The sequence below is a fragment of the Gossypium hirsutum genome, chromosome A10 (genome assembly GCF_007990345.1).
Source record: "Gossypium hirsutum isolate 1008001.06 chromosome A10, Gossypium_hirsutum_v2.1, whole genome shotgun sequence".
NCBI lineage: Eukaryota > Viridiplantae > Streptophyta > Magnoliopsida > Malvales > Malvaceae > Gossypium > Gossypium hirsutum.
Window position 1 is genome coordinate 103,452,093 of NC_053433.1, and position 24,628 is coordinate 103,476,720.

A 24,628-nucleotide genomic window follows, 5' to 3' on the forward strand; every position below is an offset into this window, starting at 1 on the left:
GTGTATTTTGCATGTTGCCTTTGTGGCGTACTCTGATAACATTTGTGGCGTATTCTATATGTTATCTTTGTGGTGTACTCTGGTAGGCTTTGTGACTTATTCTGTCTGGCCCTTATTGTAATAGGCCGTTTTTAGTCAAATCAGAACAGTGATTTTAGGACCACAAATCTGAGGTTGAAAAATTTATTTTATTATTATTTTGAGGTCTACAGCATGATAGTATGATTGTATGAAAATTTCATTAAGAAATTTTATCGTTTGAATGCTTAATTTAATAAAAAGGACTAAATCGCGAAAAGTGTAAAAGTTGAGTTCTAATAGCTAGGGAATTTTAAAATAGAGGTTCTTAAATCGTAATTAGCCCATTAATAAGTTACTGGATGATAATGGCTTGGTATTAGTGAAACAATTAATGTTTATAAAGGTTAATTTTGTAATTTGGTAAATAATGATAATTAAAATAAGTAAAACAAAGTTGTCATCTTTCTATTCTTTCTTCAACTGAATTTTCAAGCAAAAAGGAAACCATGGAAGCTTGCTAGGTTCAGCCTGGGTGTTTTGTGTGCATGATCAAGAAAAGCGAAGTTCGGAATTAGATTGAGGGAAAAATAAAATAGTGGATTGATAGCTCGATTCTCTCCGTATAAATTCGACGTAAGTTTGTATGTTAATAAGCATTAATGTAATTATGTTTTAAATGCTTCATAATTGTATTATTAATGAATGTGACCTTATGGACTGGTTCAACGAAGATTCGAAAATGTTTAAATCCCGGTTGAACCTTAGGAATAGATAGGATAAAAATGACATATCATTAGGGGTTATTTTGTTTTGGGTGCTAGTCTGTACGTTCTATTGGTGGTTGAGGTTTCTAGCATTTGTTGCGGATTCTCGTCAGCTTGTGTGAGTAGTACCATGTAGCTACATCTTGACCGTCAACTTGTATGAGCAGACCTGGTGATAGCTCGAGATGAGCATTTACATACGAAATATGAGATTGAGATGATTTCGACCATGTAGTAGCACTTAGGGTGTGAAATTCCCGAGTATCTGATATTATTCCAAATGGTTGAATGGGTATATCAATGAATTGGAAGAGTATGAAATTTATACGAATTAGTACAGGTATGTACATATACTATACAACCATTGAATTGAAGAAATTTATGAAATTCATGTCTAACTTTTGGATTGAATATGTGTTAGGTTTTTGGATTTAAATTGAGTTGCATTATGTGATGTTTAAATACTTAAATTGTAGTTGAATGGTAAGTTTTACTTATTAAGCATACGAGCTTACTAAGCTTTATAGCTTACTTTGTTTACTCTTCCGGGTTTTATAGTGATTTCAAAGCTTGCTCGGATTGGGAGTTGTCTGAGATCTCATCACACTATCCAGCTATCATTTTGGTACTTTTGAACTTGTGTACTTAGTTATACGGCATGTATAGGTGTTGTGGATAATATGATTTATATGTTTGAAATGTGTATAGCCAATTGAATTGGCTTGTAAATGATATATGTAAAGGTTATGTGTTTAGCCATGTGATTTGGCTTATTTTGGTATACTTGGTGATGTATATACGTGTAAATGGCCTTTTGTTATGTGGCTTATAATTGCTATGTGAATGCTTGTTGTGAATTGGTATTTTGTGTACCAAATGGTTGAATTTTGAGATATGGTATGTATGTGGTTTTAGGAAAAAATAATGCATAGTTGAAAGTGCCATTTAGTTGATTTTTATATGTGAAATTGGTAGGAAAGTGAATGGTTAATTGTGATACTTATGATCCTTGTAGTTGTTGGTATTGATATTGCATGAATTGGACTTGGTTTTGGATGTTTTGAATGCCTATTGAAGATAGGGTTATATGCCATTTGATGTGTTTAGGTTGTTGTATATTTGGGTGAAAAATGTGGCTTAAAACATAGCCTATTTTTGTCCATACAGGCAAAAACACGGGTGTGTGTCTCAGCCGTGTGTGACACATGGTTGGGTGACACGGCCATGTGTCCCTTGGTACTTAATTTGAAAACAAGTCAGTATCTCCACATTGGCCAGCACACGGGCATGTGACTTGGCCGTGTGGCATAAGTCAGTATATCCTACAGTTTTAGCACCGCCTAGCATACGGGCGTGTGAGGCCATTTTAAAGGGTACAAGGCTAGTCGCATGGGTGTGTGGCTGGCCCTGTGACCCAAGTTAGGGACTTACACGGGGTAGGACACGAGCTGGGACACCACCATGTGATTCCATTTTGAATGTCCACAGAGCTTAGGACACGAGCGTGTCTTTGGCCGTGTGAGACACATGGCCAGGCCACACGGGCGTGTGTCCTTTATATTTTGAAAATTTTCTATGTTTTTCCAAAATTTTCCTTAGTTCTCGGTTTAGTCCCGAATCATTTCTAATGCTTATTTTTAGCCTCGAAGGCTCGTATTAGGGACAATATGATTGATTTTGAATGACTTTTATTTGAATATGAAAAATGTATGAGAAATGTATGTTTGTTTAAGTAATAAGTCCGGTAATGCTCCGTAACCCTATTTCGACGATGGATATGGGTTAGAGGTGTTACATTTATTGGTATTAGAGTTACATTTTAGTCGATTCTCGAAGTAACATAGCGTATGTGAGTCTAGTTATACATGCCATATATAACCTGTGACAGTGTGAAATCTCATAACAATTTTAAATCATGTTTTCACGTAGTAATGGATCCCAATCGAGTAGTTGTTGATGACGTAGAAAGTAATACGCCAGCCTCCATTCACAGAGAAGCACCATTTGAACCGAGACCTGTGTTTGAGAGTTAGGGAGGAGAGGCCAAGGAAGTCTTCTTCCAAATGATAAACAATGGTTCACTGAATTTGTTCGAATAAATCCGGCTGCTCAGCAACCTCCACCCCCACCTATTCCCCAATCGGTTCCCATAGCTCCTCCTCAAGGTTTGGAACCTTTACGTTTGAGTAAGCCGTCTGTGTATAAAATTCAAAAGTACGGGGCTGAAGATTTTAGAGCTACAGTTGATGATGATCCTGAGAGAGCTAAGTTTTGGCTTGAGAATACGACCCGGGTATTTGATGAATTCTCTTGTAAGCCAGCAAAATATGTTAAATGTGTTGTATCACTTCTGAGAGATACTACTTATCAGTGGTGGAACACTTTGATATCTGTGGTGTCGAGAGAATGAGTCATGTGGGAATTATTTCAGACTGAGTTTAGAAAAAAATATATAAGTCAGCGGTTTATTGATCAAAAGCGCAAAGAGTTTCTGGATTTGAAACAAAATTGTATGACTGTGACTGAGTAGGAAAGAGAATTCATAAGACTAAGTAAATACGCTCGAGAATGTGCCTCCACTAAGGAAACTATGTGTAAGTGATTCGAAGACGGGTTGAATGAAGACATTAAACTTCTAGTTGGAATTTTGGAATTGAAAGAATTTGTTGTTTTGGTCGACAGAGCTTGCAAAGATGAGGAACTTAACAAAGAAAAGAGAAAAATCAATTTTGAAGCTAGAGATTCGAGAAAGAGAATGATGAGTAAACCTTATTGTAACACCCCTAACTCGTATCCGTCGCTAGAAACAGGGTTACGGAGCATTACCTGTGATTACAAAACATTTTTAGTTAATTTGGGTAAATTACTACTCATTTTCGGAGAACACTCATATCATCCCTTGACTGGGCCCTCGAGGCCCAAAACGAACATTAGAAACGAGTTGAGACTAAATCGAAACCTCTGAGAATTTTTCGTAGAATTTTAAATTTTTTTCTTATATTTACCAAATTACAAGGTTCACATTTGTACATTTTGTGTCAAATATGCTAATTTAATTTATTCATCCTTATGTCATTGTGAATTCTATAAATGAATCATTTTCAATCATTGATAAGTCGTAATTTATATATATTTTTATCCCATGCTTAGCATATTTTTGGATGAATTATCATCAGATTTGTGGAATTCGATGCTCTTAATCCTTTAATTACATGTTTATACGTAGGTGAGCATAGGAGAGTAAAAAGAGCGAGAAACGGGCCAAAAATGGAGAAAATGGGTCAACGTGGGAAATCAACACGGCCTGGACTTCCTCGCACGGGTAGTTCACATGCCCGTGTCTATTTAACAGATTGCAACATGGCCTAAGCCACACCACACAGCTGTGTCTATTTAGCAGACTCTAAACACGACCTAAGCCACCTCACATGGGTGTGTCACACGAGCGTGTCCCTGTCGAGCCCAAGTCTAGTTCTATTGGGAAAAGGCCACTCTTGAGGGTTTGGAAGAATTCTAAAGCCTATATAAACACCCGAGGAGGTAGATAGAAAGGACACACGGAGTAGGAGGCAAGGAATTACTCAAAGAAGCCGATTGATCCATCTCAGAAGTCGAATTCTCCTTCAAGACTGAAGATCTCCTTCAATTTCCTTCAAGGGTTTTTGGGTTTTCTTTATGTATTGTTATCATTATTCTTCTGAAATGTTTTCTTTTACACATATGAACTAAATCCCCTAAATACCTAAGGGGGATGAAACCTAAGACAGATCTTGTTATTATTTTCTGAATTATATGATAAATACTTGATTTGTTCTTAATTATGTGTTCTTAATTCTTGCTTTAATATTTCAGGATATTGATTCAAGTATTGATGTGCTTATTCAGAGGAGCAAAAGTCCCTGTCTAAGAGTAGATCTAGCATAATTAAGCGGAGTTGATTGCACCCCTAGACATAGGGAGACATAAATCTGCCGGATTAGGGTTAAACCTAATAAGGGAATCCATAGATCGAGTTAATGCGACACTAGGGGTTTTAATTAGAAAGAGATTTCAATTAATCAACCTATGGTTGGACATTGTTATTCTCGAGAGAGATAATATATAAATTAGGGATTTCTATGGATCAAGTCAAGTGAATAAATCGTCTAGTTCAGAGTCAAATAACAAGTGAAGTCTAGGTGGATTCTTCCTTGGGTATTGTCTAAATCAATCAGTTTTCTAAAAATTATTTCCCCAATTTACGTCTTGTGCATTCTTAGTTTAGTTAATTAGTTTAGATAAAACAAATCCTCTTATTTTTAGGCTAGATAATAAAAAAAGGTTAATACTAGTACTTTTAGTTCCTGTGGGTTCGACATTTTGGTCTTGCTATAAACTATACTACTGTTCGATAGGTGCACTTGCCTCTATCGCGATAATAGTTAGTTTTGAAGTACGATCAATCATAAATATAAAACTTATCACGAGACATCACATCAAGTTTTTAGCGCCGTTTTCGGGGAACTAAAATATTAGGAACACTTAATTTTTATTACTTTAGCCATTTATTTTATTGCAATTTAAATTTTATTTTAGCTTTGTTAATTTTACTAAATTTTCTTTTGTTTTCTTCTGATAGGTTTTTATAGTTTATGACTAGAAGAAACCCGTCAGGACCATTGCTCTTTGACAGTGAGATCGAAAGCACAGCTCGCAGAAACCTAAGAGTAATAAGGCGAAGCCTACAATACATAGAGGAAGGGCAAGAGGACAATAGTCAAACTACAACCGAGGGGATGGCTGAAAATCAGATTAATCAGCTACCTCCTGTGGTTGCTGCAGATCCAATAAATAAGAATCCTGCTCCTCATACTATGTATGATTATGCTAAACCTAATTTGACAGGAACTGAATCGAGTATAGTTAGACCTGCTGTTGCTGCAAATAATTTTAAACTGAAACCTTACACGATTCAAATGATACAACAGTTTGTTCAGTTTGATGATTTGCAGGACGAGGATCCAAACGTTCATTTGGTGAATTTTCTAGAGTTTTGTGAAACTTTTAAGATCAAAGACGTTTCTGATGATGCCATTCGCCTTCGATTGTTTCCCTTTTTGTTGAGGAATAAGGCTAAACAGTGGTTAAACTTGTTACCATGAGGGTCAATCACCACTTGGGAACAAATGACCGAAAATTTTTTACTTAAATACTTTCCGCCGGCTAAAACGGCTAAATTAAGGAATGATATTTCTTCTTTTGTGCAGATGGATTTAGAAACACTCTATGATGCATGGGAGAGATACAAGGATCTATTGAGAAGGTGCCCTCACCATGGGTTACCACTTTGGCTATAGGTTCAAACTTTTCACAACGGCCTGAATCCTTCGACTAGACAGATGATTGACACAGCTGCTGGTGGAACTATCAATAATAAGACACCTGAAGAGGCTTATGAATTTATAGAAGAGATGTCACTAAAATAATTATCAGTGGAAAGTCATGAGGATAAAACCAACGAAAGCAGCTGGCATCTTTAACGTCGATTCAGTCACTATGCTCTCTATTCAGGTAGAACTTTTGAATAGAAAAATTGATGGTTTACTTGGCTTTTCACAGGTCCACCCAGTAATGCAATGCGATGCAAGTGAAGGTGGAACGAGCAATTCAGGATACCCACCCTATGGCCACAACATGGAAAACGAGCAATTAAATTATATGGGTAATAATCCTCGACCTCAAAATAACCCATACAGTAACACTTATAATGCAGGTTGGAGGAACCATCCCAACTTCTCATGGGGTGGCCAGGGAAATCAAAGGCCACAACATTCCGCAGGTTTTCAACAACCACCTTACCAGCAGGAAAAGAAGCCGAACCTTGAAGAGATGCTAAAGAAATTTATCTCGGTGTCAGAAACTCATTTTTAGAATACCAAAACAGCACTTAAGAATCAACAAGCGTTGATCCAAGGGCTCAAAACTCAGATAGGCTAACTTGCCAAATTGATTTCTGAACGACTACAAGGTAGCTTGCCAAGTTGAATCTAACCCAAGGGAACAACTCAATGCGATTACCATTTGAGAAAAAGAAGGGTTAGTTGAACCTGAACCAAAATCGAGGCAAGGAATTGTGGTAAGTAAAGGTAAGGATGAGGTGGACCACAGTGAGTGGAAACCGGTAAGTAAAGAGTACAAAGCTCGTGTGCCATACCCCAATGCGACAAGGAAAGACCACACGGACGAACAATTTGGTAAATTCCTTAAACTATTAAAGAAATTATATATTAACTTACAGTTTATTGAAGCTCTTTCCCAGATGCTGAACGCAGTTAAATTCTTAAAAGAGCTTTTAGCAAACAAGCGGATGTTGGATGAGGCGTCACATGTGGAGTTGAGCGCAGTTTGCTCATCCGTTCTACAGAATAAGCTACCTAACAAGTTGAAAGATCCAGGGAGTTTTACGATTCCTTGTTTACTTGGTAGTTTAAATGTTAAAAATGCTTTGGCTGATTTAGGGGCTAGTATTAATGTCATGCCCCATAAAATGGTTAAACAACCAGGTCTTGGGAAACCCAAACAAATTAGGATGAGCATTCAATTGGCAGATAAAACAATTAGATTTCCTAGGGGTATTATTGAATATGTACTTGTTAAAATTGACAAATTTATATTCCCAATTGATTTTGTTGTTCTAGACATAGAAGAGGATAGTGACGTGCCTTTGATTTTAGGATGACCCTTTTTAGCAACTACTAGAACCATTATTGATGTTGGTACAGGTGAACTCACACTTCGTGTAGGGGATGAAACAATCACTCTTCAAGCTCGTAATTCGAGTAACACATTGACTATTGAAGGTGCTATAAATCATGCTACTAATACTGATCATGTGGTGCAACCTTCTTTGCAGGAAACACGTTTGAAGAGCATACATGAGCCATGTGCAAGTAACAACAAATGACCCATCTATGAAGAACGTAGGCTACAGATCTAGGAACTAGATGAATGGCGAACACAGAAATCGAGAACATGCGATAAACTGAAACCACGCCATGACGGACTCAATGTGTTACCAAATCAACTTAAGGTTGGAGACAAGGCACTATTAGCTGAAGCAGACCCTCAAGCTGAAGCATACAAGTCTAATGCGAATGAAGTCACACCCTTTACGGTAATGAATATTTTCCCGTATGGTACAGTCGAGGTAGCACATCCCAAAGTCGGCACTTTCAAGGTAAACAGTACTAGACTTAAACCTTATTTTGATATAATTGATAGCAGGAAAGAGGAGTTTCAACTCCTTGAACCACCATGACTATGTGAAATCGAGGTAAGTTGAGCTTAGACTATAAATAAGCGCTTCTTGGGAGGCAACCCGAGCACTAACAGTGTTGATTCTTTTAAATTTTAGTTTCTAACATCTAAATCATTAACTGAGTCCTTGAACATAGGTTTTTCTAATCCACACGGCCAGGCACACGGGCGTGCCTTAGGCCGTGCGCATACCATGGGAGGCGACACGGCGGTGTGAAAATAGAACAAAAATTTTCCCCAACACGGGATTCGATACTTTGCCACGGCCGTGCGACATGGCCCTAGCTAATTCTACCAAAACAACACGGGCGTGCAACACGCTCGTGTCTTTAAGCTGGGGTTAGAAACTGAGAAATTAACACGGGAGGCCGACACGCTCGTGCCCACCACCCGTGGTCGAGCCTGTTAAAATAACACGGGCGTGGGAGAAGCGAATGAAGCAGAACACGACCATACGACACGGCCGTGTGCACCAATACACCCAAAGAACACGAGCGTGGGCCGAATTTCAGACGCGCCCAAATTTGAAAATCACGAAACACACGAGCTGAAATAAGGGCACACGGGCGTGCCCCACAGCCGTGTGCCCTAATATCTATATAAGTATTCACTATTCATCACCCCTTCCCCAATACCCTAACCCTAACCGCCGCAATCTTCTTCCCCCATCGACTGGCCACCCCCTAACTTTCCTTTCTTCTTCCCTTTTCTTCCTCCCCATACCCCATACCCCCTTTCCCCTTTCTTTTCTATTTTCTCCCCTCTTCTCACCCTTGCGTACCCTCATTGCAAACCACACGGCCTCACTGCCCACGTCCGTGGCTGACCCACATCCCCACCATTACACCGTCGCTCCTCCGGCCACCAATTCTCCACTAACGGTTTCCTCTTCTTTTTCACTTCCTTTTGATACTTACTATCATGATTTTATTACTTACATTTTGCTGCTAATTACTTATCATAACATTCTCATTCTTAGGATCTATTTCATCCATTTCGTGTTTAAATTTAGTCATATTATTACTATGTCATTTGCCATAAAATTCCTGTCATCAAGTTAGATTGCTTTTGGTTGAGTCTTGTTAGTTTCACTAGTTTGGTTAGATTTGTTAGTTTAACTATATTCATGGTTAATTCTTGAATTTGTTAGAATACGTTATCTTCTTTTTTCTTCTTGCAGATACACCATGTCAAACCCACGAGGGAAAATGACTGCTGTCCCCGCCTCGAAGAAGCGAAAAGGACCAGCATCCTCATCGGGTCCTACTAACGAGGTGCGCCACCCTTTCCTACAGTTTCCCTTGGGACCCCAAGAGGAACTTTTTCAGATACTCCGGGCCCGACCCCTAGGTATGGTCCGTTACATTGACTGGACCGCCTTAAAGCAGATTCAACTCGTCGATACGGTCTGAGCTCTCCTAATTACTAGCCCATGGGGGCTTTTCTTCGAGATCGTCGAGCCGGCATATCTCGAGCTCACACTAGAACTCTACTCGACTTTCCACCTCCAAGCTATTATGAGAGAGTTTGATGATCCCAAAACGGTCCAGTTCCATCTCGGTGGTTTAGCTCACCACTTGAGTGTGCCTAAGTTCGGAGTCGCATTAGGACTATACACAGAGGAGTTCATGGACGACGACGACTTTGACACCCTCTATCGCCACATCCACTACTCTCCTTGTAACACCCCAAACCCAGCCCAGACGTTATGGCCGAATCTGACATGCCACATTGAAGTTAAAAATCCATGTTCCATTTTAGTGTTTTATAAACCGACTTTTGTTGAGTTAACCAAGTGAATGGAAGCTGGGCACCAGGTAGGAATCCGTAACAGAGGAGGTGAGCCATGAAGGCTGCTTAAGTACCAAGCTCTTCGATTGGATCCAATCCTAGACATGCCCACAACCATTGCCACACTTGGTTACAACGAGTTGAAATTTCTTTGATAAATCGATTAGCCGTGACGTCGTGTTATTTTGAAAACAAGTATCGTTTTAAAAACGCGTCCTAAGTCTAGCCCATTTGAATTATCATCAACCAGTTTAAAGTTATAAAAAGAAAAATAAATAAAATAAACCCAGAAAAAATAAAGTTAAAATGGCCTTATTACAATCCAAAAATAAATAATAAATAAAGTAACCTAAAGAAACCAGTCATTTATTTTAAAAGCCCAAAAGCGATCATCGTGGCCACTCTGAATCCCCTCTGGCTCCAAGTCCCCATATCAAGGCCCACCTGCAAGGTTAAGGAAAGGGGTGAGTTTGGGAACTCAGTGTGCAACAAGCCCCTTTCAAAGCCCAAATCAATATCTGCCTGCTGGGCCTAAGCCCAAATTCCATCTCAGCATATACTGGGCCGTAGCCTTTTCATATTTCATATTTCATAACACTGGGCCGAAGCCTTTTCATATTTCATATTACCGGGCTGAAGCCTTTACTGTAAACGGTATGGCCCATAGACCCATTTCAATATCACATGTAATGTCAATGAAAGAATGCAAGCCCATTTGGGGAGACTACTCGACCCACCATCTGCTACTCTCCAGCCGTACCAACCAAGCTCTCCATGTGGGGAATAACTCAACCCACCCAGGCAAAACTCTCCACTGGTAGCATAGCTGCTTTATCATATAACTGGAGGCCTAGCCTCTTTTAATAACTGGGGCAAAAGCCCTTTTCGGTAAATTAGGGCATAAGCCCTTTCGGTAAACTGGGGCATAAGCCCTTTTGTACTTCCTCCATCCATATAAAAACCCAACCCAATGCATTTATGAATACATCATGTGCATATCATACATATCATGTGCATGTCGTACATATCATGTGCATATCATGCATATCATGTGCATATCATATCAATCATGTATATCAAAATCCCATGTATCAAATTTATAATTAAACCCTGAGGGTATAATGGTCATTTTTACCTAGGGGCAAAACAGTCATTTTCATATTATAAAGGTAATTTCATAATTTTACCAAATATTAGGGTTTTCCATGTTCATTAACAGTTACTAACAATTCATGTGTTTAAACAGCAATTCTGGCCCATTTTTAACGAAACCGAGTTATTGGGCCCAAAACCTCTAATAGGCCCTACATAGCTGATTTAGTCATCTAGACCCATTTAGCCTATATTCCATAATGGTATTACCAGTCTTAATGCACAATTTAACAGGGTTCCATTTCCTACCAAATTTACCCAAATAGGCCCGTAAGCCCATTGGGCCCGATTTTAGCCCCTCGAGGCCCAACTTACCGTGATGCCAAAAATCGTTCTCTTACCTTTTCCAACGTTCCTGATCATCAACTTAGAGAATCTAACTAACCAATGAGCTTTTGCTTGCTCACAAGTCCTCGAAATGCTAGAATTTTGGCATTTCGGCTTTTCGGCATTTATCAATTTAAGCTACGAAAGAAGGTTCGTTACACACCTGATTTGCGATATTCCTCGATGAGATATCCTACACGATTTGTCCTATAATCAACCGCTTATAGATAAACTCATAATAATTAAACCAAATCGAGAACCATCCATTATCCACACTTACACATTCGGCCACCATTCATAATGGCCTTAGAATCCATACCTTTGCCGAAATTGATGACTAGATCTAGTCACTCCGATGATCCAGGCTAATCCAAGTCGACATTATGCCTTGCATCTCCTCCACTATACAAACCATAAAAATATTAAAAGAAGAACCCAATCAGGCCTATACCCACATTCGGCCACCTCCCTAAACTATAGGGGTTTCGACTTTTGCCAACAGTTACTATAGGAATCACTTAGAGTTTAGGCACTTACCACAGTCTCTCTTTTTGAATCCGTTTATGCCTAGAAGATAAGGGAATTGACCACCAAAAAGTGAAAAGAAAAAAAAAGAGGGTTGCTGGTCAACAAAGAGTTGGCACCACCTAGCTCCACAGGTTTCGGGTTTTGCGGTTTTTTTTGGCAAAAGTAGAAGTAAGGGAAAGAAACAATAAATGATTAGAGGGAAGTAGTAGCTGGTTTGGAAGAAGGAAAAGGAAGAAAAGATGAAAAGGAAGGGTGGTAGATTCGGCTAGGGAAGAAGAAAGAAGAAAAAGAAGACTAATCCTATGGTTTCAAAGAATAAAACGGCACAACAAGTACCCAAGTGCCGAAAATCCCTAACTAAAACCCCTCTGCCGAAATCCCCTCAAATCGGCTAACTCTATCCCCCTCTCAAATCCCTAAAATCTTTTTCCTTATCCCTCCTTAATCCATGCATTTGACTGTTTCAAACTCTCTCCAACAGAGTTTCATTCAACTACAACTTCTGCATGCTCAAAGCATAAAAATTAGCATCACATTTGCCATCACAGGGAATTGAACCCAGGTCTTCTCCCAACCACTTACACGCCATTTTTTAGCTCCCTAGTGATGTCACTTAGCCACTTTACTAGAGGCTCTTTTGTGATACATTTTACCCACAAATTTTAATAAGACCACCTATCCAAGGCCCCTAACTTCTTAAGTCCAAAATTCAAAAATTCTACCGGGTTTTGGCCAACACATGGGCCTTCCATAAGCCCATTTACATACTCAAATTATGAATTTCACAACCAAATACCAAAATTTAAAAACTTTACCAAAATATCGAGAATCGCGAAAAACCCAAAAATCAGGATGTTACACTCCTTCAAATTGCTGGAAGGCCCTCGTTCCTGCTTCGGCCACTTATGATCCTAGCTGCTCCAAGGCATCAGCTCTCGCACCATTCGTGAGATACTTACATGCCATCCTAGCCCATATCCTGACAGGACAGCGAGAGAGCACCGACATTGTCAACACTAACGACGCCTATTTTTTATGGAGCATGACTCATGGACACGTATTCAATCTTACTTATTTCATCGCCCTCGCCATTCGCCATCAGATAGAGCAGCATAAGAAGGGAGTCATTTCCATTGGCCTTTATGTGAGTTGCCTGGTGCGGTACTTCGATCTCCTCAACACGGTGGCGCAAGCATCCTCCCTCACCCTCATCAGTCAGATATCCCCACAAGGCATCTCGACTATGCTCCATATGAGGATGATCGAGCGACGACGTGGATTTGATCCTCCCCAGTACTACCTAGTCCAGTCAGCCGAGTAGGAGGACCCATAGGACATTACTGATGATGTCTCTCCACCTCACGAGGATCCACCCTCTCAGCCACCACCTATTCATCGTCCAGTTCATGCGGCGGCTTCACTCTCTGACATCTCTGAGCGCCTCACTCGATTCGAGCAGCAATGTTTTCAACGATTTGATCACATTGATACAACCTTACATCAGATTTGTTAGCACCTTCACATCTCATCGCCACCCCCACCTCGCAAACCATCTGGCGATGAAGATTTTTGAAGATTTTTATTTTCTATCTTTATGTTTTTACTTTTATCTTTTAAAACTACTTTTTATTCTATTTATCTTTAATTTTATTTTTACTTCATCTCTAGGTTTTATAGTTTATATTGACCAATTTATATTTTCGGCCATTTCTTTACGAGTAATCATGCTACTTTATATTTCCTAAAGAGTTAATGATTCTATCGCAGTTATAAAGAGCTCCAAAGCTCACTATTACTTAGGAATTTGTAGCTCCACTGGAAAAGGTCCTCCACGACTGCCATGCCCTGCTCGACCACGACCATAGCTACCACTATTTATAATATTCTTTTGGCGCAGCAATTTTGGAACCCAACCTCTACCACCACCGGAGTATCCTCCTTCAATCTCATCCTTGCCTTGGCCGATTACTTTCCCTAACTCTAATTCAAGGATTCCATTTAACATTCAGGAAGTCTCACTTCTCTCCCTATCTTATGATCTTATATATATATTTTTCAGTAAATCTATCTTTTTACATTAAGGACAATGTACATCTTAAGTGTGGCGGGGGGTTATTTATATCATTATCAGAAAAATCCCTGAATTTTGTCTTATTCTTACGTAACTCACTCATATCACTATTAGAATGAATTTTGATTAATTTATGATTTTTATTGATATGTCTTGAATTAAAACATAGGCATTTATGCATTGATTGTTTAAACTTAAAGGAATTAAAGAATCAAGCATGATAAGTTGATCTTTTGAGAATTAAAAATTTTTAGGTTGTTTCCCCAAATTTAGGTATTATCTTGAGTTGAAATTCACAGGTTTAACATCAAAAAGCCATAATTTTTGTGAGATATTCAGCCTTTAGAGCATATATTATTTCTTTCATGCTCACTTTTATTGTTGCTATGAGTGCGTCAATATTGATTTTTTATTCTAGAACATGCTTCAATTATGCATGTCAATACCATACCATTTGATTTAATATGTCGAGATGATAAAGGCACTTAGGTTTAACCCACTTACTCCATAAAAGTCTACCCTCATAATTAACCCTTAGTGAACCCCCTTGAGCCTAACAAGCCATTCATGGATTTACCCTCAATATTAACCCTAACCCATTATTGTTGAAATCCCCTCATTTGATCCCTATTTTTGTCAAGATTTGATTTGAATAAATTGCTTAGCTATGTTTTATTTTTGATAGTTAGCAAAGTTCTATGTTATTTGATTTGTTCTTAAAAGAAAATTAAAAAAAATTTACATGCATACATGTTAGTAGTAATTTTTTGTTTTTGAGCTTAAGTATTTAATTCCAAATCCTATGAAGAAAAGCTCAATTCTAAGATCTTCTAATTAGGAACGTAATTTGTCAGTTTTAGTATTTTTTTCTAGTTAGGTAATTTTTCAATTCACTCTCGATTCTAACCTTTTCTTTCAGCTTGTGACCATACCCCCTAACCAAAGCCACGTTTCAACCCTCTAAAGACCTTTTGATTGATGTATCATCTCAATATATAGTGGTGGAGATTTGATTTTCACGCAAGCCTATGGTAATAACTTTTCATATTGACTGTTGAGTGCTAAATTTCTTGTCCTTAAACACCTCGAGTGATTTGAGTGAATCTTTAGTGAGGAAGTGAAACTCTATGATATTTTAAATCAAAGGTGATTACTTAGATGAGGGGAGACACCTATGTTTTCGTCATAAAATGCTCAACTTGGAATGTTTGAAACTTTGATGTTCTTCAAGTTGAATTTTCAATGTATGATTACTTATGGATTATTTTGAGATACTATTGATGAGAATTATAAGTTGAGAAGAATTTATTTTGATTGTGAGTTGAGGATTTTGCTTGAGAACAAGCAAACACTTCAGTGTGGGGTATTTGATAAGTCGTAATTTATATATATTTTTATCCCATGCTTAGCATATTTTTGGATGAATTATCATCAGATTTGTAGAATTTGATGCTCCTAATCCTTTAATTTCATGTTTTATATGTAGGTGAGCATAGGAGAGTAAAAAGAGTGAGAAAAGGGCCAAAAATGGAGAAAATGGATCAACGTAGGAAATCAACACGGCCTGGACTTCCTCACACGGGTAGTTCACATGCCCATGTCTATTTAACAGATTGCAACACGGCCTAAGCCACACCACAAGGCCGTGTCCATTTAGCAGACTCTAAACACGGCCTAAGCCACCTCACACGAGCGTGTCACACGGGCGTGTCCCTGTCGAGCCCAAGTCTAGTTCTATTCAGAAAAGGCCACTCTTGAGGGTTTGGAAGAATTCTAAAACCTATATAAACACTCGAGGAGGCAAATAGAAAGGACACACGGAGTAGGAGGCAAGGAATTACTCAAAGAAAGTCGATTGATCCATCTCAGAAGTCGGATTCTCCTTCAAGACTGAAGATCTCCCTTCAATTTCCTTCAAGGATTTTTGGGTTTTCTTTATGTTTTGTTATCATTATTCTTCTGAGATATTTTCTTTTACACATATGAACTAAATCCCCTAAATACCTAAGGGGGATGAAACCTAAGATGGATCTTGTTATTATTTTCTGAATTATGTGATAAATACTTGATTTGTTCTTAATTATATGTTCTTAATTCTTGCTTTAATATTCCAAGATATTGATTCAAGTGTTGATGTGCTTATGCAGAGCAGCAAAAGTCCCTGTCTAAGAGTAGATATAGCATAATTAAGCGTAGTTGATTGCACCCCTAGACATAGGGTGACATAAATCTGCTGGATTAGGGTCAAACCTAATAAGGGAATCCATAGATCAAGTTAATATGACACTAGGGGTTTTAATTAGAAAGAGATTTCAATTAATCAACCTAGGGTTAGACGTTGTTAGTCTTAGAGAGATAATAATATAAATTAGGGATTTCTACGGATCAAGTAAAGTGAATAAATCGTCTAGTTCAGAGTCAAATAACAAGTGAAGTCTAGGTGGATTCTTCATTGGGTATTGTCTAAATCAATCAGTTTTCCCAAAAGCATTTCCGCAATTTACGTCTTGTGCATTCTTAGTTTAGTTAATTAGTTTAGATAAAACAAATCATCTTATTTTTAGGCTAGATAATAAAAAGAAGGTTAATACTAGTACTTCTAGTTCCTGTGGGCTCGACATTCCGGTCTTCCTATAAACTATACTACTGTTCAATAGGTGCACTTTTCTTTATCTTGATAATAGTTAGTTTTCAAGTACAATCAATCATAAACATAAAACTTATCACGAGACATCACATCAATCATATACTATGACATAGTCTTTTTATACATAACACCCAAGCATGTTCATAACTATCCATTCTAATAGTTAGCAATTTCAAATATTTACATGCCATTGTTATCCAATTTAACCTATACATGCCATTATAACCGTAATTATTATACCTTTTTCACTGAAATGAACTGTTGGATAGTGTGAGTGATCTCCGCCAAGCTTCCAATCCAATGAGCATTCCGATTTACTATAAGACAGGGAAAAATAAAATGGAGTAAGCATATAATGCCTAGTAAGTCCGTATAACTTAGTAATAAACTTACCACCCATTCATCATCAAAATAAATACATAGGGTATAATAAAACCATTTAATCTCACAAGCCGTATCACACATTTTCATCACCCTTGTTAGTCTCATGTTTCATATTGATAAACCATAATATATACATATTTTTACCCTATGCTTGGCATATTTTTGGATGATTTATCATAAGGTTTAGTGGATTTGATACTCCTAATCCTTTAATTTCATGTTTTATATGCAGATGAGCATAGAAAAGCGAAAAGTGCAAGAAAAAGGCCGAAAACGGACAAAATAGGTTTATTTCAGTGTTGCACATGGCCCAGACACTTCCACACAGGTAATCCACACGCCCGTGTGAGACACACGGGCAGACCACACACCCGTGCATCATGGCTGTGTCACCTTAAAACCATATCAGAATTGCACACGGCCTGAGCACCATCACACGGGCGTAACACGCGACCGAGTCCCTGTCGAAACCTATTTTAATTCTATTCGGAAAAGACTAATTTTGGGCATTCCAAATTCTATTTAAACACACTAAGAGAGAATTTAAAAGAGATAGAGAGCAGAAGGCAGGAAATACTCGAAGACAGCCATTGGAATCAGCTCGGAAGCAGGAATTACTTCAAGACTGAATATCTCCATTCAATTTCTACCGAAGTTTTTGGGTTTTATATGTTTTTTTATTTTCCCAATTTTGAGATGTTTTTCCCTATCGTTATGAACTAAACTTCCTAAATACCTAAGGGAGATGAAACCTAAGATAGATCTTATTATTATTTGAATTATATGATAAATACTTGTCTTATTCTTAATTATGAGTTTTAATCCTTGCTTTAATATTCCAGGGTATTAATTTAGATTTTGACGTGCTTATTCAGTGGAGCAAAAGTCCCTATTTAAGAGTAAATCTTCCATAATTAAGCGGATTTGCATGCAATCTTAGAGATAGGACGACATAAATCTACCGGATTAGAGTCAAATCTAATAAGGGAATCCATAGATCGAGTTAATGCGACAATAGTGGTTTTAATTAGAAAGAGATTTCAATTAATCAACCTAGAGTCAGTTGTTTTTAGTCTCAAGAGAGATATTAACATAAGCTAGGGATTTCTACGGATTAAGTCAAAGGAATAAATCGTCTAATTCAAAAGTGACAAGTGAAGTCTAGGTGGATTCTTCCTTGGGTATTGTCTTCTCCATCGGTTTTCCAAAAAGTATTTTCCAACTTTAATCGCTGTCGTGTTCTTAGTTAATTAGATAGTTAATCTTAATTTAAAAACATCCTTTTAATTCTTAGGCTAGATAATAAAAAGATAGTAATTACTAGTACTTTTAGTCCTTGTGGATACGATATTTCCGATCTCAGCATAACTATACTACTATTCGATAGGTGCACTAGCCTTAGTCGAATTTTCAATTAGTTTAGCGACCATCAAGTTTTTGGTGCCGTTGCCGGGGACTAAGATATTAGGAGCGCTTGAATTTCATTACTTTAGCCATTTTTTATTTTTATTAAAATTTATTTTTTTTATTTTATTACTATTTTTTCTTTAATTTTCTTCTAGCAGGTTTTTATAGTTTATGACTAGAAGAGACCCATCAGGACCTCTACTGACAGCGAAATTGAAAGCACAGCTCGTAGAAATCGTAGAGAGATAAGGCAAAGTCTACAGTATATAGAGGAAGAGCACAAGGACGACACCAATAATACTGAGGAGATGGCTGAAAATTGAAATAATCTGCTGCCTCCTGTGGTTGCCGCAAATCCAATAAATCAGAATCCCACTCCTCATACTATGTATGATTATGCTAAACCTACTTTAACAGGAACTGAATCAAGTATAGTTAGACCTGCTGTTGCTGCAAATAATTTTGAATTGAAACCTAACACAATACAAATGATACAACAGTTTGTTCAGTTTGATGGTTTTGCAGGCGATGATCTAAATACTTATTTAAAGAATTTTCTGGAATTTTGAGACACCTTTAAGATCAATGGCATTTCTGACGATGCCATTCGTTTTCGGTTATTTCCCTTTTCATTATGAAATAAGGCTAAACAGTGGTTGAACTGATTACCACAAGGGTTAATCACTACTTGGGAACAAATGACCAAAAATTTTGCTTAAATATTTTTCACCGGCTAAAATGGAAAAGTTGAGGAATGATGTCTCTTTTTTTGTGCAGATGGATTTAAAAACACTTTATGATGCATGGGAGAGATACAAGGATTTATTGAGAAGGTGCCCTCACCATGGGTTACCTCTTTGGCTACAGGTGCTGGTGGAACTATCAATAATAAGACACCTGAAGAAGCTTATGAGTTCATAGAAGAGATGTCACTGAACAATTATCAATGGCAAGTCATGAGGACAAAGCCGACAAAAGCAGCCGGCGTTTTTGACGTCGACTCGGTTACTATGCTTTCAAATCAGGTAGAACTTTAAATAGAAAGATAAAATTGTATTTGGTTCTACGAAGGTACATCCAATAATGCAGTGCGATGCAAGTGGAGGTGGAACGAGCAATTCAGAATACCCACCCTACGGTCCCAACATGGAGAACAAGCAAATAAATTATATGGGTAATACTCTTAGACCTCAAAATAATCCTTACAGGAACACATACAATGCAGGTTGGAAGAACCACCCAAATTTCTCATGGGGAGGCCAAGGGAATCAGAAACCACCACCCCTTCCAGGCTTCCAACAACAACTTTACCACCAAGAGAAAAAGCTGAACCTTGAAGAGATGATGATAAAGTTTATTTCAATGGCAGAAACCCATTTTTAAAACACTGAAACTGCATTTAAAAATCAAAAAGCATCAATTAAAGGGCTTGAGAATCAAATAGGATAGCTGGCTAAGATGATTTTAGAAAGACCACGAGGGAGTTTGCCTAGCAACACCAAACGCAATCCAAAAGAGCGCGTGAAAGCAGTTACCCTAAGGAGTGGGAAAGTGTTAGCTAGATCTGAAAAGAAGCTGCCATAAGAAGCTGATAAGAAAGAAGATGAGGAGGTAAAACCTTAAATAAGTGAAAAACTGGTGTTAAGGGAATATAAACCACCAATCCCGTATCCAGCAAAGTTGTAGAAAGACAGCATGGATGCCTAATTCGGTAAATTTCTTGAACTTTTTAAATAGTTGCATATTAACTTACCTTTTGTTGAAGCTATCTCGCAGATGCCTACATATGCAAAATTTTTTAAGGAGCTTCTTACAAATAAAAGGAAGTTTGAAGAGTTTTCTACAGTAGAACTCAACGAGGAGTGCTCGGTCATACTTCAAAATAAACTGCCAACCAAACTGAAAGATCTAGGAAGTTTTACTATTCCCTGGTTAATTGGTAGTTTAAATGTTGAGAAGGCACTAGCTGATTTAGGCGCTAGCATTAATTTGAGGCCTTACAAAATGTTCAAGCAACTTGGCCTTGGGGAACCAAAACCTACTAGGATGAGTATTCAACTAGTTGATAGATCTGTTAAATATCCTAGGGTAATTATAAAAGATGTACTCGTAAAAGTAGATAAATTCATATTCCCTGTTGATTTTGTTGTGCTTGACATGGATGAGGATGTTGAGGTGCCTTTAATTTTAGGTTGCCCATTTTTAACCACTGCTAGGGCTGTTATTGATGTGGGTGATGGTAAACTTATGCTTAGGGTGGTGATGAAGAGATTATTTTTAAAATTTATGATGCCATGAGATTTTCTAGAGAACAATATGACTTTTTCTATTTTATTGATTCTAATGATCATGTTATTCAAGATTCTTTACAGGAAATAGTTCATAAGGACACGTTGGAACTGTGTCTTGCCCAAGGAGAGGAGGTAAATGACGATGATTTTGTGTTAGGTAAGACAAAAGCTGAATTAAATTCTAATGAGTCTTCACTGAGACAGAAGAATTATGAGGGTATTGAGGTAAACAATGAATAAAATTAAAACCCACTGTTAAAGAACTTCCTAAATTGGAATTGAAGCAACTACCAAATCACATAGAATATGCGTTCCTTGGAAATAATTCCACATCACCAGTGATTATTACTTCAGATTTACAGCCAACCGAAAAAGATGAGTTACTTCAAGTATTGAAAGAGCATAAAAAGGCTATAGCTTGGAAGATTTCTGACATAAGAGGGATCAATCCTTCTTTTTGCACACATAAAATTTTAATGGAAGATGAATATAAACCTTGTGTGCAAGCTAAAAGACGACTGAATCCTAACATGAAAGAAGTCGTAAAAGCTGAGGTAATTAAACTCCTAGATGCTGGAATTATTTATCCTATTTCTGACAGTCCTTGGGTGAGTCCTGCGCAGGTTGTTCCTAAGAAAGAAGGTATGACTGTTGTGGCTAATGAGAAGAATGAATTGATCCCAACACAAACAGTCACGGGATGGAGAGTTTGCATTGACTATAGGAAATTGAACGATGCCACAAGAAAATATCACTTTCATTTACCATTCGTTGATCAGATGTTGGAAAGATTATCTGGGCATATGTATTATTGCTTCCTAGATGGACTCTCTGGTTACTTCCAAATCCCAATAGCTCCTGAGGACCAAGAGAAAAAAACATTTACATGTCTATACGGTTCATTTGCTTATCGATTAATGCCTTTTGGATTATGTAATGCCCCTGCTACTTTTCAGTTATACATGTTGGTCATTTTTTATGAACTCGTAGAAGACATTATGGAGGTATTTATAGATGACTTCTCGGTATTCGGTAACTCTTTCCATCTTTGCCTTAAAATTTTAAAATGAGTTCTAATGAGATAGATGAAACGAACCTTGTACTGAATTGGGAAAAATGTCACTTCATGGTCCACGAAGGGATTGTGTTAGGCCACAAAATTTCTGGCAAGGGAATTGAGGTTGACAAAGCGAAAGTCAAAACTATTGAGAAATTACCTCCCCCTAGTTCAGTTAAGGCTATTCAAAGCTTTTTAGGTCATGCTAGATTTTATAGAAGATTTATTAAAGATTTTTCTAAAATAGCTAAGCCTTTAACAAATTTATTAGAAAAAGATGTGCCTTTTAACTTCAATCAAGAATGTCTAGAAGCGTTTAATACTCTTAAGGATAAATTAATTGCTGCTTCAATTGTAGTTTCACCTGATTGGAATTTACCCTTTGAACTAATGTGTGATGCGAGTGATTTTGTAGTAGGTGCGGTTCTTGGACAGCGAAGAGACAAGCATTTTCAACCAATCTATTATGCTAGCAAGACATTGACAGCTGCACAAGAAAACTATAGGATGATTGAGAAAAAATTATTGGCTGTGGTTTTTGCATTTGATAAATTTAGACTATATTTAATACTATCTAAAGTTTTCGTATACAGTAACCATTCAGCTCTTCGATATCTCCTTTCTAAATCAGATGTAAAACCTCGACTAATAAGATGGATAATATTGTTGCAGGAATTCGATTTAGAAATTCAAGATAAGAAGGGGGTAGAAAATCTTGCAGCAAATCATCTATCTAGATCAGAAAACTCATATCTTAAGGAGTTTGATGAACATAAGATAAATGACTCGTTCCCTGAAGAACAACTCTTTGCTATATCTGACTCTGAGGAACCTTGGTTTGCAGACATTGCAAATTATTTAGCTGCTAACGTTACACCAAAAGGGCTAACACATCAGCAAAAGAAACAATTCTTTACTGATGTGAAAAACTATTTCTGGAAAGATCCTTTTCTTTTCCGTATATGTGCAGATCAAGTCATTAAAAGATTCGTTACAAAGTCAGAAGCAATTAAAATCTTGGAACATTGCCACTCAGGGTCGACTGGAGGACATTACAATGGGACTAGGACTGCACATAAAATGCTCAAATCAAGTTTTTATTGGCCCACACTATTCAAAGACACCAATAGGTATGTTACTTGTTGTGATAAATGCCAAGAAACAGGTAATATCTCTAAACATGATGAAATGCCTCAAACGTAGACACTTTCATGTGAAATATTTGATATATGGGGTATTGATTTTATGGGTCCGTTCCCTTGCTCATTTGGGAATAAATACATCTTAGTAGCCGTTGATTACATGTCCAAATGGTGGAAGCCCAAGCTTTACCTACTAATGATGCTAGAGTGGAGGTGAAGTTCCTTAAGAAACTTTTCTCTCGGTTTGGAACACCTAGAGAAATTATCAGTGATAGGGGTACTCATTTTTGTAATGCTCAATTTGATAAAACCCTAAGAAATATGGAATTTACCAAAGAATAGCTACCTCTTACCATCCCCAAACTAGTGGACAAGTCAAAGTCGCAAACCGAGAGCTTAAACGTATCCTAGAAAATACTGTAGAGTCAAATAGGAAGGATTGGGCAATGAAAGTAGATGATGCTTTATGGGCCTATAGAACTGCTTTTAAGACCCCAATAGGAACATCTCCTTAAAAACTTGTTTATGAGAAAAGTTTTCATTTACCATTTGAGCTAGAACATAAAGCATTTTGGGCTATAAAATTCCTAAACTTTGATCCCCAACTTGCAGGTGAGAAGAGACTGATGCAGCTGAATGAGTTAGATGAATGCCGAGCTAATGCATATGAGAACTCACGATTATACAAGGAAGCAATGAAGTGCTGCCATGATGCTCGTTTAAAGTAACACAAGCAATTTGAAACCGGAGAGCTTGTCCTACTATACAACTCAAGGCTCAAATTGTTCCCTGGGAAGCTTAAATCACGATGGTCAGGTCCTTTCGTAGTCCAAATCGTTTTTCCATACTACATAGTAGAGGTAAGCCATCCAACCCAAGGCACTTTCAAGGTAAATGAACATCATCTTAAACTTTATAACAGTGAGGATTTTAAAGATAATTGAGAGGAGCTACGGCTCCGCGAATCTGCCTAAATATGCCTACAAGGTACAGTCGAGCTTAGACTTTAAATAAGCGCTCCTCGAAAGGCAACCCGAGCACTAACCCCACTAAACAACTTTATTTTTCTTTCATTTTTCATAATTTAACTATAGGTATTTTTGGCACACACGGCCTGACACACGAGCGTGTCCATGGATGTGTTAAAATAGGACATGTATTTTCTCAAGTCAGAGTACCACACGGGCTGCAATAACTAGCTATAGCCATGCGGAGCACAAGGCTGAGAGACTTGGGCATGTCTCAGACAGCGGTGAAACTACACTGAAATTTCCTTATAATCGACATAGACACGGAATGTGTTAAATCACCACGGCTGTGCAATGCGGCCGTGTAACCCACACGATCATTAAACATGTGTGTGCCTGAGGCCGTGTGAAAACCTGAACACATACTAAAATTTTCAACAAGTTAGAATAGAACACGGACAGATCCCACGGCTGTGCCTAAAAGCCATGGGCAATCCTAACTAAATAACATGGGCGTGTTGGAACTCACACGGACGTGGGAGAAGTGAACCAACCAGCACACGGGCATGTGTGCCACATGGCTCGGGCACACGGGCGTGTCCACAGGACGTGGGCGGCACTAACTTAAATAATTAGACCACAAGCACAAATTAAGACACGGGCGTGTTGGAATTCACACGGGTGTGGGAGAAGTGAACGAGTGAGCACACAATCGTGCGATGAGGCCATGTATACCACACGGCCTAGGTACACAGGTGTGCCTAAAAATCCGTGTTTGATAC

The 24,628-nt window shown here is 38.0% G+C and overlaps 2 non-coding genes across 2 annotated transcripts; both read right to left on the bottom strand.

Moving 5' to 3' along the window:
• Positions 1 to 5,998: 5,998 nt before the first annotated feature.
• Positions 5,999 to 6,105, bottom strand: LOC121208797 (small nucleolar RNA R71). The gene has a single exon (XR_005903921.1). It is a non-coding gene; the product is annotated as a small nucleolar RNA R71 (small nucleolar RNA).
• Positions 6,106 to 19,132: 13,027 nt separating this feature from the next.
• Positions 19,133 to 19,239, bottom strand: LOC121208871 (small nucleolar RNA R71). The gene has a single exon (XR_005903995.1). It is a non-coding gene; the product is annotated as a small nucleolar RNA R71 (small nucleolar RNA).
• Between the last annotated feature and the right edge of the window lie 5,389 nt (positions 19,240 to 24,628).